This window comes from Manis javanica, chromosome 12 (genome assembly GCF_040802235.1).
Source record: "Manis javanica isolate MJ-LG chromosome 12, MJ_LKY, whole genome shotgun sequence".
NCBI classification, from domain to species: Eukaryota; Metazoa; Chordata; class Mammalia; order Pholidota; family Manidae; genus Manis; species Manis javanica.
The window spans coordinates 55,054,273-55,072,116 of record NC_133167.1 but is presented as its reverse complement, the minus strand read 5'-3'; positions in this window follow the sequence as shown (position 1 = coordinate 55,072,116).

The following is a 17,844-nucleotide window of genomic DNA, read 5'->3' as shown; positions in this document are numbered from 1 at the left end:
AGGTCACCTATAAAGGAAAACCAATCAGGCTAACATCAGACTTCTCAACAGAAACCCTACAGGCCAGAAGAGAATGGCATGATATACTTAATGCAATGAAACAGAAGGGCCTTGAACCAAGGACACTGTATCCAGCACGACTATCATTTAAATATGATGGTGGGATCAAACAATTCCCAGACAAGCAAAAGCTGAGGGAATTTGCTTCCCACAAACCACCTCTACAGGGCATCCTACAGGGACTGCTCTAGATGGGAGCACTCCTAAAAAGAGCACAGAACAAAACACACAACATATGAAGAATGGAGGAGGAGGAATAAGAAGGGAGAGAAGAAAAGAATCTCCAGACAGTGTATATAACAGCTCAATAAGTGAGCTAAGTTAGGCAGTAAGATACTAAAGAAGCTAACCTTGAACCTTTGGTAACCACGAATCTAAAGCCTGCAATGGCAATAAGTACATATCTTTCAATAGTCACCCTAAATGTAAATGGACTTAATGCACCAATCAAAAGACATAGAGTAATAGAATGGATAAAAAAGCAAGACTCATCTATATGCTGCTTACAAGAAATTCACCTTAAACCCAAAGATAAGCATAGACTAAAAGTCAAGGGATGGAAAAACATATTTCAGGCAAACAACAGTGAGAAGAAAGCAGGGGTTGCAGTACTAATATCAGACAAAATAGACTTCAAAACAAAGAAAGTAACAAGAGATAAAGAAGGCCACTACATAATGATAAAGGGCTCAGCCCAACAAGAGGATATAACCATTCTAAATATATATGCACCCAATACAGGAGCACCAGCATATGTGAAGCAAATACTAACAGAACTAAAGAGGGAAATAGACTGCAATGCATTCAATGTAGGAGACTTCAACACACCACTCACCCCAAAGGATAGATCCACGGGCAGAAAATAAGTAAAGACACACAGGCACTGAACAACACCCTAGAACAGATGGACCTAATAGACATCTATAGAACTTTACATCCAAAAGCAACAGGATATACATTCTTCTCAAGTGCACATGGAACATTCTCCAGAATAGACCACATACTAGCTCACAAAAAGAGCCTCAGTAAATTCCACAATATTGAAATTCTACCAACCAATTTTTCAGACCACAAAGGTATGAAAGTAGAAATAAATTCTACAAAGAAAACAAAAAGGCTCACAAACACATGGAGGCTTAACAACATGCTTCTAAATAATCAATGGATCAATGAACAAATCAAAATAGAGATCAAGGAATATATAGAAACAAATGACAACAACAACACTAAGCCCCAACTTCTGTGGGATGCAGCGAAAGCAGTCTTAAGAGGAAAGTATATAGCAATCCAGGCACACTTGAAGAAGGAAGAACAATCCCAAATGAATAGTCTAACATCACAATTATTAAAACTGGAAAAAGAAGAACAAATGAGGCCTAAAGTCAGCAGAAGGAGGGACATAATAAAGATCAGAGAAGAAATAAACAAAATTGAGAAGAATAAAACAATAGCAAAAATCAACGAAACCAAGAGCTGGTTCTTTGAGAAAATAAACAAAATAGATAAGCCTCTAGCCCAACTTATTAAGAGAAAAAGAGAGTCAACACAAATCAACATAATCAGAAATGAGAATGGAAAAATCACGACAGACTCCACAGAAATACAAAGAATTATTAAAGACTACTATGAAAACCTATATGCCAACAAGCTGGAAAACCTAGAAGAAATGGACAACTTCCTAGAAAAATACAACCTCCCAAGACTGACCAAGGAAGAAACACAAAAGTTAAACAAACCAATTACAAGCAAAGAAATTGAAACAGTAATCAAAAAACTACCCAAGAACAAAACCCCGGGGCCGGACGGATTTACCTCGGAATTTTATCAGACACACAGAGAAGACATAATACCCATTCTCCTTAAAGTGTTCCACAAAATAGAAGAAGAGGGAATACTCCCAAACTCATTCTATGAAGCCAACATCACCCTAATACCAAAACCAGGCAAAGACCCCACCAAAAAAGAAAATTACAGACCAATATCCCTGATGAATGTAGATGCAAAAATACTCAATAAAATATTAGCAAACAGAATTCAACAGTATATCAAAAGGATCATACACCATGACCAAGTGGGGTTCATCCCAGGGATGCAAGGATGGTACAACATTCGAAAATCCATCAACATCATCCACCACATCAACAAAAAGAAAGACAAAAACCACATGATCATCTCCATAGATGCTGAAAAAGCATTTGACAAAATTCAACATCCATTCATGATAAAAACTCTCAGCAAAATGGGAATAGAGGGCAAGTACCTCAACATAATAAAGGCCATATATGATAAACCCACAGCCAGCATTATACTGAACAGCGAGAAGCTGAAAGCATTTCCACTGAGATCGGGAACCAGACAGGGATGCCCACTCTCCCCACTGTTATTTAACATAGTACTGGAGGTCCTAGCCACGGCAATCAGACAAAACAAAGAAATACAAGGAATCCAGATTGGTAAAGAAGAAGTTAAACTGTCACTATTTGCAGATGATATGATACTGTACATAAAAAACCCTAAAGACTCCACTCCAAAACTACTAGAACTGATATCGGAATACAGCAAAGTTGCAGGATACAAAATCAACACACAGAAATCTGTAGCTTTCCTATACACTAACAACGAATCAATAGAAAGAGAAATCAGGAAAACAATTCCATTCACCATTGCATCAAAAAGAATAAAATACCTAGGAATAAACCTAACCAAGGAAGTGAAAGACTTATACTCTGAAAACTACAAGTCACTCTTAAGAGAAATTAAAGGGGGCACTAATAAATGGAAACTCATCCCATGCTCATGGCTAGGAAGAATTAATATCGTCAAAATGGCCATCCTGCCGAAAGCAATATACAAATTTGATGCAATCCCTCTCAAATTACCAGCAATATTCTTCAATGAATTGGAACAAATAATTCAAAAATTCATATGGAAACACCAAAGACCCCGAATAGCCAAAGCAATCCTGAAAAAGAAGAATAAAGTAGGGGGGATCTCACTCCCCAACTTCAAGCTCTACTACAAAGCCATAGTAATCAAGACAATTTGGTACTGGCACAAGAATAGAGCCACAGACCAGTGGAACAGATTAGAGACCACAGAAATTAACCCAAACATATATGGTCAATTAATATTTGATAAAGGAGCCATGGACATACAATGGCAAAATGACAGTCTCTTCAACAGATGGTGCTGGCAAAACTGGACAGCTACATGTAGGAGAATGAAACTGGACCATTGTCTAACCCCATATACAAAGGTAAACTCAAAATGGATCAAAGACCTGAATGTAAGTCACGAAACCATTAAACTCTTGGAAAAAAACATAGGCAAAAACCTCTTAGACATTAACATGAGTGATCTCTTCTTGAACATATCTCCCCGGGCAAGGAAAACAACAGCAAAAATGAGCAAGTGGGACTACATTAAGCTGAAAAGCTTCTGTACAGCGAAAGACACCATCAATAGAACAAAAAGGAACCCTACAGTATGGGAGAATATATTTGAAAATGACAGATCTGATAAAGGCTTGACGTCCAGAATATATAAAGAGCTCACACGCCTCAACAAACAAAAAACAAATAACCCAATTAAAAAATGGGCAGAGGAACTGAACAGACAGTTCTCCAAAAAAGAAATACAGATGGCCAAGAGACACATGAAAAGATGCTCCACATCGCTAATTATCAGAGAAATGCAAATTAAAACTACAATGAGGTATCACCTCACACCAGTAAGGATAGCTGCCATCCAAAAGACAAACAACAACAAATGTTGGCGAGGCTGTGGAGAAAGGGGAACCCTCCTACACTGCTGGTGGGAATGTAAATTAGTTCAACTATTGTGGAAAGCAGTATGGAGGTGCATCAAAATGCTCAAAACAGACCTACCATTTGACCCAGGAATTCCACTCCTAGGAATTTACCCTAAGAACGCAGCAATCAAGTTTGAGAAAGACAGATGCACTCCTATGTTTATCGCAGCACTATTTACAATAGCCAAGAATTGGAAGCAACCTAAATGTCCATCTGTAGATGAATGGATAAAGAAGATGTGGTACATATACACAATGGAATACTACTCAGCCATAAGAAGTGGAAAAATCCAACCATTTGCAGCAACATGGATGGAGCTGGAGAGTATTATGCTCAGTGAAATAAGCCAAGCGGAGAAAGAGAAATACCAAATGATTTCACTCATCTGAGGAGTATAGGAACAAAGGAAAAACTGAAGGAACAAAACAGCAGCAGAATTACAGAACCCAAAAATGGACTAACAGGTACCAAAGGGAAAGGAACTGGGGAGGATGGGTGGGCAGGGAGGGATAAGGGGGGGGAAGAAGAAGGGGGGTATTAAGATTAGCATGCATGGGGGGGAGGGAGAAAGGGGAGGGTGGGCTGCACAACACAGAGAGGACAAGTAGTGACTCTACCACATTTTGCTAAGCTGATGGACAGTAACCGTAATGTGGTTGTTAGGGGGGACCTGATATAGGGGAGAGCATAGTAAACATAGTATTCTTCAGGTAAGTGTAGATTAAAAATTTAAAAAAAAAAAAGAAAGAAAGAAAGAAAAGGGGGATTACTCCTTAACAGGATAAAACTATTGGTAAATCAAAGATCAACGCATGCTTTAAATATCCTTAATGTTGATCACTTAAAGGGTGTCAGATGATCAGCTATGGAGGTACACTTTTCTGATAATATTCCTTTCTCTTAATTAAAAAAAAAAAAAAAAAAGCAGTTACTGTGTGCTGACCTCCAATGAGTTCTGCACAGTGGTATAGAGGGCATGTTAAAGTGTGGGCAAAGGGTCTGTTTGTTTCTACGCAGAAGATCAAGGCCTAGCTTGGATACCCAGAAAATGAACTAAGATACGATATGAGGAGGAGCTTCCAGCATCAGCACTCTCTGGAGGACTCGTGCCGGGGGATGATCATCAAAAAGCCTCCACAGGGATCCGGACGATGCTGCGGTTGTGGCTGCATCCAGCCCACCGTCTCCTGGACTTCCCATAAGAAGGAGGAGGGAGATGTCTAGGCTGGCATGTGCATACAGTGAGACAACGAATTTGACTGGATCTGTACTGTTGGAACTCAACCAGGAGTTGGGAGGGGTGCAAGTTGTAGCACCCCAAAATCTCATGACTATAGACTATCTATGGTTAAAAGAACATATGGGATGTGAACAGATCCCAGAAATGGGCTGCTTTAATTTGTCTGATGGTTCAAGTACAGTTGGAAAATATCCATCATATCATAGATAAATTTTCACAAATGCCTAGGGTGCCTAAATGGTTTTCTTGGCTTCACTGGAGATGGCTGGTAATTATAGATTTGCTTTGTTTATGTCACCGTATTCCTATTATGTTAATATGTGTGTGCAAATTAGTTAGTAGTTTAAAACCTATACATACTTAAGGTACTATACAAGAAGATATGTCAAAGAAATAATCAATCCTCCCAAGTTTCCTTCATATGCTACATCTATAGCTTTTCTTCTTCCTTCCTAATTACAAACCTTAAATAGAATTCGTGCCTCATATCGAATTTACCGAGTATCATAATTCCTCCAGGTGGTAAAGATACCTCGAGACAAGTGCTGGGCATAGAAGCCACAGGGCATAAATCTGCAAAGAAGTAAAAAGCTAACCTTTTCAAACAATATGGCTTCTCTCTCACTTACCAACTTTACATTTCCCTGTATGGCCCCGGAAGATGACTGGTTAGCCAGAGACGGGTAAGATTCCTCAAGGGAGGAACAACCTAAGACAGGCACAGTCGCAGGGGGGCCATCAGGTGAGAATTTGGGGATCAACAGAGGTGAGGCTCAGAACCTCACCCCCCCTGCTTTGAGAGAAATCTTCTGCATCCGTGGATGTCTTGCTGCCCTTGTCTAGCCTGGATTAATACTTAGTCCATAGGCACACACCTGATCATCTGATCATCTACATTTGCCTTCTTACAGCACTAAACTATGTTTTCTACCTTTATCTTGCATCTACCTACCACTTCAGCATTTTATTAAAAATAAAAATAATAATAATAATAGGAGAAATGTGGGATCAACATATAAATCAAGTACAAAAATCAAACGAATATTCATATTTGACCTGATTGTTTATAGGTCATAATGCATGATCAAAACCGAAAGTTTCTGTGATGAATGCCCTTGTACTGTTCACCATGTAAGAATTTATTCACTCTGTAAGAATTCGTTCACCATGTAAGAACTTGTTCGTTATGCTTCAGAAGATTGGAGACTGACGAGAATTAGGCTTGAGATGGATTAATGATTGTACATTGAGCATTGACCCCCCTATACTGAATTTTATTGTTGTTAACAACCATTTGATCAATAAATATGAGAGATGCCCTCTCAAAAAAAAAAAAAAAAAAAAAAGAAACACTTCATGGAGAAGATACTGTGGGAATCAAGAGTGAAAGCAGAGGTAGGATGAATTCCATAACACCCAGACCACAAACACCAACACAATGTTCCTTTGGGGTGTCTCTTTATGGACAATTAAGTTCTATTTAAGAAGACTGACATACCCAAAATATCATGAATCCTTTTAACAGTTTCAGTCTCTCTGTACACTGATTTCCATAGATTTCTTTACAATTAAGTATGTTTAATGACTTACAAATCTTTAGTTTCTACATAAGACCTGGAAGAATAAACCAACTTCTAGATCCAGAAAATTTCCCCTCTGTTAAGTGGCAAGGAAAACAAAACTCAGGCATGTTCAGAGAATACTTAGCTTGGTCAAAATATCAAAGGTGGCTGCTTTTATTATGATTTTAAGCAATAGTTTACTAAAAATGATGTGTGAAATAACAGTTCTTGTTCAATTATTATGCACATCTTTTCTTTAAAATTCTTTACAGCAATGTATGATGTGGAAAACTCAAATAAATGTGTAGACTTTAGTTAAAATGAACAGTAAACACATGGCTATTACTGATTTGGGAAAACAACTTTCTGAATGGGAGACTATTACTTTGAGCAAGAAAATAACTAAAAAATCACTGAAAAGCCTTCATGTGCAGAGTTTACTTCAAAAATTTTAAGTCCCAAGCATTCCTACCTGTACTGAGCTGGCAACTTAGGCTCCATTGTAGCAGGGTTCTCTCCGATATTATTCCTCTTAACATCATTAAGTGTCTGGAGAGTTGTTCTTCAGAAAGGAGGATGATGATATGAAAAGATAGGAGTCTTAGTTAACTTGATTTTGGAAAAAATTCATTTCTTCTGTTTTTCCTTACTGTTGCTTAACTCCAGTTGAGGCTGAGAATTTCCACCCCAGAGTATTCCCCAGGGAGCTCTTGAGAGTAACAGTCCTTCCAGCTGCTTGGAAGCCCGCAGTGATGCTGAGGGTGAGCTTTCATTTCTCCAAGCAGCTATAATTTTTGCCAAGGAAGGGAAAAAATATAAAACCCACAAACATAAAAATCAGATACTCTAAACAAGATGGTATTATCCATGGACTCTAAGCAGGAAGTATGTAATGAGTTAAAAAGAGACAATTTTTTTTAAATGTGAGGTGGTATTAAGAGACATTAAGACAAAAGCAAAATAATGTATCTATTATATAGGTATAATCATATATTAAGTAATGTTATAGCAGGCTTTCTCAGTTGTACAGAGGAATGTTTCATAATTTACTGACAGTTTATTGGCATCAGTTTAATGACAAAGCCATGGTTTTGTAGATTATATTTTGTAAAAGTTGACTGAGTTTCTATAAATACACTGTATGGGTTTTTAGATCTACACCTGCATTCCAAATAAGAATGTCTCATACCAATGTTCACACAGAAGTTCCTTGCTATATGGAAATCTTCATTTTTGTTAATATTTCACTCACCCAAGTAACAGAACACACACAAAAGGCAATGACAGCAGAGAATGTCCGGAAGGATAAAGAAGTTATAACACCTGCAGGAAAAAGATATTCATATACTCAGGCTTTTAGGAAAAACAGGAAACAAGATGAGAGAAACTCACAGAAACCTGGAAATCAAAAAAGGAAACAAAAGGAGCAGGTCATTTGCACCCCACCCAACACAACTCACATCACCCTAAGCAAACTGGTTTCCTATTACAAAGTCCACTCTCATAAAGGAAGGACTTTAAAAGCAAAGTCAATTTACTTTATGTAGAGTTTAGATTCTGTTTCTGGCATGTCACTGTGTTATACTCCCATTACCAGGCCGATGTGATGGCCTCACCTTAGAAGTCTGCTGACACCCAGTGAGCACAGCCCTCATTTTCTCTATCAGCACCATACCCATTAAATTTCTTTAGGTTTGTAAACCTTGTAATTATTTAATCTGGTTGTGCCTTTCAACTCTGTACTTTAGTTAGGGCTTCTGCTATAGTTAGGGGCTATTACTTCTGTCATATGGGAATCAAGGCAAGAGAAATTAAGTGGCTTATTCAAGTTCATGAAGCAAGTAAGTTAAGTACCCAGCCATTTCCTTCTTAGTCTCTTGCTCCAGGGAGGAAGTTCTATCCTAATATTAAGTAAAAAAATATACAGAAAGATGGTGGTATGAGAGGTGAGACAGAGACCTCCTCCTAAAACCACATATAATACAAAAATATAATCAACACAACTAATCCTGAAAGAGCAACAGGAAAAAAGGCTGCACCAGACTGCATACACCTGGAGAAAAGGACCTCACAGAACAGGATAACATACCAAAACTGTGGCCCAGTGGGACCCAAGCCCTTACCCACCCCAGCTCACTGGCAGGAGGAAGAGAAACAGAGTGGGGAGGGAGTGAAAGCCTGGGACTGCTGAACACCTAGCCCTGGAGATCTTCTCTGGGAGCACAACCCCACATGGCATGGTGCTCTGGTGATTAGTGGAGTTGGAAAGCTAAGACAGGTGGAATACCTGGAGAGACGGAGATTCCAGCTGGTTGTAGAAAACAGGAATTCATATCTGGCTGATCTGGGCAGATAGTCTGAGAGACTTCCAAACAGTGAGAGGGCTGCTAAAGGGGCAAGGATTGCACAGAGCATACTGCTCAGGAGAAAGGACAGGTAGACAAAATTATCTGGGTGCACTCTGCCCAGCAGCTTGGGAACTTAAATGATCTTCAGGAGCTCCATACCCCAGCCTGGCTATGAAGCTTGAAGGCCCGCCACCATGATACACAACCTGTTGTGTCTTCCTCCTGGCTAGCCTGTACCTGGCTTGCAAACCGGCAGCCCCTGCCATGGCGTCAGGCCAGCCAGAGGGAAGTCCCACCTATGGCAGCTACAAACACAAAGTATAAAGGCTTACACCAGTGTGTTCTGCCCACTGGTTCTGGCAGTGGAGACAGGCATAGCAGCTGGGAAGCAGGAAATAGCTCTTTCCTCCCCCCAGGCACCAGCACCACTCCCCTACGACCCACAACATCGCTCCAGGGGCTGAGAAGCTCTAGAGAGTAGAGCTGGGCACTAGAGGGCACCACATGCAAATAGGAAATGTCAAAGGAACCTCATTCAAAGCAAAATCTCAACACCAGAGAAAGGAGCGAGTGAGACTGAATTAATAAATCTTCCTGAAAGAGATTCCAAGATAAAAATCATAAACACGCTCATGAAGGTACAGAAAATTATTCAAGAACTCAGGAACAAATTTAGGACAGAGATCCAATTATTGAAGATCACAATGGAGGGTATTAAAAGCAGATTAGATATGGTGGAGGTGACAATAAATGAAATAGAAACCAGGGAAGAGTAATACAAAGAAGCTGAGGCACAGAGAGAAATCTCTAGGAATGAAAGAATACTGAGAGAACTGTGTGACCAATCCAAATGGAACAATATTCGTATTATAGGGGTACCAGAAGAAGAGGAGAGAGAAAAAAGGAAAGAAAGTGTCTTTGAGGAAGTAATTGCTGAAAACTTCCCACATCTAGGAAAGGAGATAGTCTCTCAGGACATGGAGGTGCCCAGATCTCCCAACACAAGGGACCCATGGAAGACAACACCAAGACATAGTAATTAAAATGGCAAATATCAAAGATAAGGACAGACTATTAAAAGCTGCAAGAGAGAGAAATAAGATCACATACAAAGGAAAACCCATCAGGCTATCATCAGACTTCTCAGCAGAAACCTTACAGGCCAGAATGGAGTGGCATGATGTATTTAATGCAATGAAGCAGAAGGGCCTTGAACCAAGAATACTTTATCTTGCAAGATAATCATTTAAATTTGAAGGAAGGATTAAATAATTTCAGATAAGGAAAAGCTGAGAGATCTTAGCTCCCACAAACCATCTCTACAGTGTATTTTGGAGGGACTACTATAGATGGAAGTGTTCCTAAGGCTAAAAAGCTGTCACCTGAGGTAATAAAAAGGGACAAAGAGTACATAATATGATACCTAATATATAAAGAATGGAAGAAGGAGAAAAGGAGGGAAAAAAAGAACCTTTAGATTGTGTTTGTAACAGCATACTAAGAGAGTTAAGTTAGACTCTTAGACAGTAAGGAAGTTACCCTTGAACCTTTGGTAGCCACAAATCTAAAGCCTGCAATGACAATAAGTATATACCTATAAATAATCACCCTAAATGTAAATGGTTTGAATGCACCAATCAAAAGACATAGAGTCACTGAATGGATAAAAAAACAAAACCCATCTGTATGCTGCCTACAAGAGATTCACTTCAAACCCAAAGACATACACAGACTGAAAGTGAAGGGATAGAAAAAGATAATTCATGCAACTAATAGGGAGAAAAAAGAAGGTGTTGCAGTACTTGTATCAGACAAAATAGACTTTAAAACAAAGAAAGTCACAAGAGACAAAGATGGACATTACATAATGATAAAGAGGTCAATCCAACAAGAGAATATAACCATTATAAATATTTATGCTCCCAACACAGAAGCAGCTACACATGTGAAACAAATACTAACTGAATTAAAAGGAGAAATAGAATGCAATGCATTCATTCTAGGAGACTTCAACACTCCACTCACTCTGAAGGACAGATCAACCAGACAGAAAATAAGTAAGGAGACAGAGGCATTGAACAACACATTAGAACAGGTGGACCTAACAGACATCTACAGACCTCTACACCCAAAAGCAGCAGGATACATATTCTTTTCAAGTGCACATGGAACATTTTCAAGAATAGATCATATAGTAGGCCACAAAGAGAGCCTCAGTCAATTAAAAAATATTGAAATTGTACCAACCAGCTTCTCAGACCACAAGGGTATGAAACTAGAAATAAATTATGCAAAGAAAACCAAAAAGCCTACAAACACATGGAGGCTTAACAACATGCTCCTGAATAACCAATGGATCAATGACCAAATAAAAACAGAGATAAAGTATTATATGAGACAAATGACAACAATAATTCAACAATGCAAAATCTATGGGATGCTGCTTAGGTGGTGCTGAGAGGGAAGTATATTGCAATACAGAACTACCTCAGGAAAGAAGAACAATCCCATGTGAACAGTCTAAATTCACAATTAATGAAACTAGAGAGAGAGAAGAACAAATGATGCCCAAAGTCAGTAGAAGGAAGGACATAATAAAGACTGGAGCATAAATAAATAAAATTGAGAAGGATAAAACAAAAGAAAGAATCAATGAAAGCAGGAGCTGGTTCTTTTAGAAAAAAAACAACATAGATAAACCCCTGGCCAGACTTATCAAGAAAGAAAGAGAGTCTACACACATACACAGAATCAGAAATGAGAAAGGAAAAATCACTACAGACCTCACAGAAATGCAAAGAATTATTAGAGAATACTATGAAAAATTATATGCTAACATACTGGATAACCTAGAAGAAATGGACAACTTTCCAGAATTACCAGCAATTACCAGCAATGAAATTGAATTGGTAATCAAAAAACTACCTAAGAACAAAATCCTTGGACCAGATGGATTCACTGCTGAATTTTATCAAACATTTAGTGGGTCCCGCCAGATCAAGGCTTTGGTACGTTATCCTGTTTTGTGAGGTCTGCTCTGTTTTCCAAGGTGTTTGCAGTCTGGCACAGCCTTCTTTCCTGTTGCTTTTTTAGGATTAGTTGTATTAACTATATTTTATTAACTATACTATCACATTATATGTGGTTTTGGGAGGAGTTCTCTGTCTCACCATCTTGAATCCGGATCACTTACTAGTATTAAGAAAAAAAGCCATGGGGAAGGGAAAAAGCTATATTTAGCATTCTCTTCAAAATTTACCAGTATGCTAACTAGCCAATCTATCTCTAGCTGTCATTTCATTGGATTATCATATATATATATATATATATACACACATACATACATACACACACACATAATATACACACACATATACACACATATACATAAGTAATGTATATGTATATATGTACCTTTAATATAGACATACATTAACAACACATTTAATGCATTAATACAGATAAAAAACAGACACACATTATGTTTAAACACTGGATGACTCCTTAAATACCTGAATCCACTAACTTTGGCCTTTCCACCAGTTTTACTGATCATATTTTAATGTAATGATTTCCAACCTTTAAACTACCACAATCTGTGGTTTAATCTGTCCAGTTACTAATCCATCACTTCCTCTTTTCTGATGGTTTATCACAGACTAAATTGTGTTGTAATATTTAGTTTTCAAGGATTTTTGGGAAAATATTTAAATTCCTGTGGGGATTTTTGAAAATACTTTTAGGTATCACAAACTTTCAGTTTAGAAATATTAGTATTCCAATTACTTTTTTCAGCCTTATTGAGATATAATTGACATATAACATTGTGTAAGTTTAAGGTGTGCAATGTGATTTGATATGCTTATACATTACAAAATGATTACCACCATAGCATTAGCTAACACCTCTATCACATCACAATTACCATTTCTTTTTTGCTGTAAGAATATTTTAAGATCTACTAACTTTGCCACTTTCAATTATATAATACAGTGATGTTATGAATTAGGTTCCCAGAACTTACTCATTTTCTAAATGGAAGTTTGTAATCTTGGGCCAATTGCCCCAATCTCCTAGCCTGTAACCTCCATTTTATTCTGTTTATATGATGTATTTTTTTAAATTCCATGTATAAGTGATATCATACAGTATTTACTTTTCTCTGACTTATTTCACTTATCTTGGCTATTGTGAATAATACTGCAAAAAACATGGAAGTACAGGTAACCATTCAAGATCCTGTTTTCATTTCCTTTGGATATACACCCCAGAAGTGGTATTGCTAGATCTTATGGTGGTTCTATTTTTAATTTTTTGAGGAACTTCTATACTGTTTTCCATAGTGGCTGCACCAATTTACATTCTCACTAACCATGCACAGGGGTTCCTTTTTTCTCCACATCCTTGCCAAAACTTCTTATCTTCTGTCTCTTTGGTGATAGCCATTTTAACAAGTATGAGGTGATATCTCTTCAGGTTTTTATTTGATTTACATTTCTTTGATGACTGCTGATGTTAAGCATCTTTTCTTGTGTCTGTTGGTCATCTGTATGTCCTCTTTGGAAAAATGTCTATTCAGGTCGACTGCCCATTTTTTAAATTGGATTGTTTTTCTGGCTATTGAGTTATCTGAGTTATTTATATACTTCTCATATTAACCACCTGCCAGATACATAATTTGCAAATATTTACTTCCATTTCATATGTCTTTCCATTTTGCTGTTTCTTTTTGCTGGGCAGCAGCTTTTTAGTTTGATATAGTCCTATTTATTAATTTTTGCTTTCGTTGCTTGTGCTTGTGGCCCCATATCCAAAAGTCATTGCCAAGACCAATATCAAGATTTTCCCTTTTTTTTAGGAGTTTATGGTTTCATGTACTAAGTCTTTAATCCACCAAGAGTTAATTTTTGTGAATGGAGTTAAGATAGAAATTTAATTTCATTTTTCTGCATGTTATCCAGTTTTCCCAACACCACTTATTAAAGAGAGTATCCTTGATCCATTTGTGTCTTTTTAGCTTTCTTGTCAAATATTAGTTGACCATTTATGTGGAGGCTCATTCTTGGGGTTTCAGTTCTGTTCCATTGGTCCATATGTCCATTTTTATAAGAGTACCATACTGTTTTGATTACTAAGTTTTGTAGTACTGTTTGAAATCAGATGTAATGCCTGAGGCTTTGACTTCTCAGGATTGCTTTGGCTGTTCAGGGCTTTTGGGGATTATACACATTTTGGGAATTTTTTCTGTTTTTGTGAAAAATGCCACTAGAACTTTGATAGAGATTGCATTGATTCTATAGATGATTTTGAGTAGTGTGTAAATTTGAATATTAATTCTTCCAATCCATGAATATATCGTATCTTTCCATTTCTGTCTTCAATTTATTTCATCAAAGTCTTGTAGTTTTCAGTGTACAGATCCTTCATCTCCTTGGTTACATTTCTTCCTAAATGTTTTATTGTGGGCTTTTTTTGTTTTGTTTTTGCTATTTTGAATGGAATTTTCTTTTTTTTTTTTGTATATTTCATGGTTAATGTATAGAAATGCAACTTTGTTGAGTATGTTGATTAGTTCTAACAGTTTTTTAGTGGACTTTTTTGGATTTTTTATATATAAAAGTATATCATCTGCAAAGATGGTTTTACTTCTTCTTTTTCTAGTTTGGATACCTTTTATTTCTTTACCTTGCCTCATTGTTCTGGCTAGGACTTCCAGAACTTTGTTAAAAAAGAGTGAGGAGAGTGGGCACCCTTGTCTTATTCCTCATCTTAAGCAAAAACCTCCAACTTTTTACTGCTGAGTATGATGTTAGTTGTGGGTTTGTTATGTATGGCTTTAAATGTGTTGAGGTATATTTCTTCTATATCAAATTTGTTGAGTTTTTATCATGAAAGGATGTTGTATTTTGTCAAATGCTTTTTCTGCATCTATTGAGATAATCAAATGAATTTTATCTTTCATTATATTAATGTGGTGTATTACATTTATTGACTTGTATACATTTAACCATCCTTGCATACCAACAGATAAATCCCAACTTATCATGATATGTAATACTTTTAATGTGCTGTTGAATTTGGTTCACTACCTCTTTGTTAAGAATTTTTGTGTCTATATACATCAGGGATGTTGGCCTATAATTTTCTTATAGTGTCTTTATCTGGTTGTGGTAGCAGTAATGCTAGCCTTGTAGAATGAGTGTGGAAATGTTCTCTCCATGGTATTTAAGAAGAGGTTGACAAAGACTGGTGTTAATTCTTCTTTAAATGTTTGGTAGAATTTACTGGTGAAGCCGTCTGGCCCTGGACCTCCTTGCCGAGAGGTTTTCAATTACTGATACAATCTCCTTGCTATTAGACTGTTTAGGTTTCCTATTTCTTTTCTTTCTTTTTTTTTAATTTGAGAGGGAATCTCTCATATTTATTGATCAAATGGTTGTTAACAACAATAAAATTCTGTATAGGGGGGTCAATGCTCAATGCACAATCATTAATCCATCTCAAGCATAATTCTCATCAGTCTCCCATCTGAAGCATAACGAACAAGTTCTTACATGGTGAACGAATTCTTACATAGTGAATAAGTTATTACGTGGTGAACAGTACAAGGGCATTCATCACAGAAACTTTTGGTTTTGATCACGCATCATGAATTATAAACAATCTGGTCAAATATGAATATTCATTTGATTTTTAAACTTGATTTATATGTGGATCCCACATTTCTCCATTTATTATTATTATTTTTTTATTTTTAATAAAATGCTGAAGTGGTAGGTAGATGCAAGATAAAGGTAGAAAACATAGTTTAGTGTTGTAAGAGAGCAATTGTAGATGATAAGGTGTGTGCCTGTAGACTATGTGTTAATCCGAGCTAGGCATTAAAACAAGGGCATTAAAACATCCACAGATGCAGAAGATTTCTCTCAAAACAGGGGGGGGTGAGGTTCTAAGCCTCACCACTGTTGATCCCCAATTTCTCACCTGATGGCCCCCTGCAACTGTGCGTGTCTTAGGTTGTTCCTCCCTTGAGGAATCTTACCCGTCTCTGGCTAACCAGTCATCTTCCGGGGCCATACAGGGAGATGTAAAGTTGGTAAGTGAGAGAGAAGCCATATTGTTTGAAAAGGTTAGCTTTTTACCTCTTTGCAGATTTATGCCCTGTGGCTTCTATGCCCAGCACTTGTCTCGAGTTATCTTTACCACCTGGAGGAATTATGATGCTCGGTAAATTCGATATGAGGCACGAATTCTATTTAAGGGTTATAATTAGGAAGGAAGAAGAAAAGCTATAGAGGTAGCATATGGAAGAAAACATGGGAGGATTGATTATTTCTTTGACTTATCTTTTTGTAGAGTACCTTAAGTATGTATAGGTTTTAAACTACTAACTAACTTGCACACACATATTAACATTATAGAAATACGGTGACATAAACTAAGCAAATCTATAATTACCAGCCATCTCCAGTGAAGCCAAGAAAACCAGTTGGGCACCCTAGGCATTTGTGAGAATTTGTCTATAATATGATGGATATTGTCCAACTGTACTTGAACAGTCTGAGAGAAATCAGACAATTTAAAGCAACCCATTTTTGGGATCTGTTCACATCCCATATGTTCTTTTAACCGTAGATAGTCTATAGTCATAAGATTTTGGAGCGCTACAACTTGCACCCCTCCCAACTCCTGGTTGAGTTCCAACAGTACAGATCCACTCAAATTCGTTGTCTCACTGTATGAACATGCCAGCCGAGACATCTCCCTCCTCATTCCAGTGGCAAGTCCAGGAAACCGTGGGATGGATGCAGCCACAACCGCAGCATCACCCGGATCCCTGTGGAGGCTTTTTGATGATCATCCCCTGGCACGAGTCCTCTAGAGAGTGCTGATGCCGGAAGCTCCTCCTCATATCATATCTTAGTTCATTTTCTGGGTAGCCAAGCTAGGCCTTGATCTTCTGCATAAAAACAAACCGACCCTTTGCCCACACTTTGACATGCCTCTATACCACTGTGTAGAACTCATTGGAGGTCAGCACATAGGAACTGTATTTTTTTAATTTTTATTAAGAGAAAGGAATATTATCAGAAAAGAGTACCTCCTTAGCCGATCATCTAACACCCTTTAAGTGATCAAAATTAAGGATGTTTAAAGCATGCGTTAATCTTTGATTTACCAATAGTTTTATCCTATCAAGGAGTAATCCCCCTTTTCTTTCTTTCTTTTTTTTCTTTTTTTTAAATCTTTAATCTACACTTACATGAAGAATACTATGTTTACTATGCTCTCCCCTATACCAAGTCCCCCCTAAAAACCACATTACAGTCACTGTCCATCAGCATAGCAAAATGTTGTAGAATCACTACTTGTCCTCTCTGTGTTGTACAGCCTTCCCTCCCCTTTCTCCCTCCCCCCCATGCATGCTAATCTTAATACCCCCCTTCTTCTTCCCCCCCCTTATCCCTCCCTGCCCACCCATCCTCCCCAGTTCCTTTCCCTTTGGTACCTGTTAGTCCATTTTTGGATTCTGTAATTCCGCTGCTGTTTTGTTCCTTCAGTTTTTCCTTTTTTCTTATACTCCTCAGATGAATGAAATCATTTGGTATTTCTCTTTCTCTGCTTGGCTTATTTCACTGAGCATAATACTCTCCAGCTCCATCCATGTTGCTGCAAATGGTAGAATTTTCCCTCTTCTTATGGCTGCATAGTATTCCATTGTGTATATGTATGACATCTTCTTTATCCATTCATCGACTGATGGACATTTAGGTTGCTTCTAATTCTTGGCTATTGTAAATAGTGCAGCGATAAACATAGGA